Source organism: Tupaia chinensis, unplaced genomic scaffold (genome assembly GCF_000334495.1).
Source record: "Tupaia chinensis unplaced genomic scaffold, TupChi_1.0 Scaffold144058_2, whole genome shotgun sequence".
In the NCBI taxonomy this organism is placed as follows: domain Eukaryota; kingdom Metazoa; phylum Chordata; class Mammalia; order Scandentia; family Tupaiidae; genus Tupaia; species Tupaia belangeri.
In genome coordinates this window covers 166697-167937 of record NW_006203911.1, presented here as the reverse complement: position 1 = coordinate 167937, position 1241 = coordinate 166697, and the positions used below count along the sequence as shown (strand labels likewise).

The window sequence follows — 1241 nt, the reverse complement described above, 5'->3', positions numbered from 1 at the left end:
CACTTGCCAGACAGAGAGAGACATAGAGACAGAAAGCGAGAAATCATCCCCCAGGGGGGATGGCCACGCCGCAATCCCTTCTCCTCCATTCTCCTCTCGGGATCTTGGGCATGCATGCACACGCACCCAGTGTGAGTTTTAAGCCACCGGGTCCGGGACACGAACCACGGTCAACTACGTGGGAGTCCAGCAACATAGCCATTATGCTAACTGCTGGATCCCAGGATCATTTTCTTTTAATACGTGAATTTATCCTTGCGCAGGGGCCATGCTAATCTCCCCTGTATTGTTCCCATTTTAGTATATGCGCTGCTGATGCAAGTGCTTGAATTTATCCTATTTGCATTAATTGTTGGAACAGATATGTTTGGCCTTGCCTTTTTTAAAATTTGCTATAGAATATGTGTGCTCACCAGACAGATATATATATATATATATATATGAGAAAGCACTCCCACGGGGGGGGATGGCCATGCCACAATCCCTTCTCCTCTTGAGATTCTGGGCATGCACACACATACATGCACCCAGTGTGTTTTTCAAGCTGCTGGGTCTGGAACTCAAATCACCCAGTTGGCCATGTGGGATCCAGCCCTTAACCGCCACACCGCTGGCTGGGCCTGACCTTGCTTTTGTAACCTTATCTTATAATCAAGTTAGTCCCTAATGTTACTATTATTTTAGATAATGCTTATCTTTGTATGGATAGTCTTAGGCTAAATAGTGCCTTCACTGTACTCTGCAGCTGTGAGATAGGACCATTCATGACTTGCCCTTCCTTTATAACTCAGCCTCGGTGAATGGGCACATGAGTATCTGCTCCGTACAGCATTGTATAGGTGCCAGTTGGGCCAGCTCTGTGGTGCAGTGGTAATGCACTGCTCATGAGAAGCCAGATCCCACATGGCAACCATGGTTCAAATCCCCAGCCCAGGCAGCCTAAAACATACCAGGGTACACATGGATGCCCAGAATCCAACAGGCTGGAGGACAGGAGGAAGAGGATCATGGTGTGACAAGACTCTCTCTCTCTCTCTCTTATGTATGAGCATGTTCTATGATAAAAGAAAAAAGGGGAGACCAGCAGGTGGCGTGGTGGTTAAGGTGCTGGACTCCCACATGGCAGAGCATGGTTTGAGTCCCAGACCTGGTGGCTTGAAAAATCACACCGTGGAATAAAAGAAAAAGAAAAAAAGAAAATCACACCATGCATGTGAGTCCAAGATTCCAGGAGGAGAATG

At 47.2% G+C, this 1241-nt stretch overlaps 1 non-coding gene across 1 annotated transcript; it reads right to left on the bottom strand.

Moving 5' to 3' along the window:
- Window positions 1-216: 216 nt before the first annotated feature.
- LOC114005598 (U6 spliceosomal RNA) lies at window positions 217-325 on the bottom strand. The gene has a single exon (XR_003547432.1). It is a non-coding gene; the product is annotated as a U6 spliceosomal RNA (small nuclear RNA).
- Between the last annotated feature and the right edge of the window lie 916 nt (window positions 326-1241).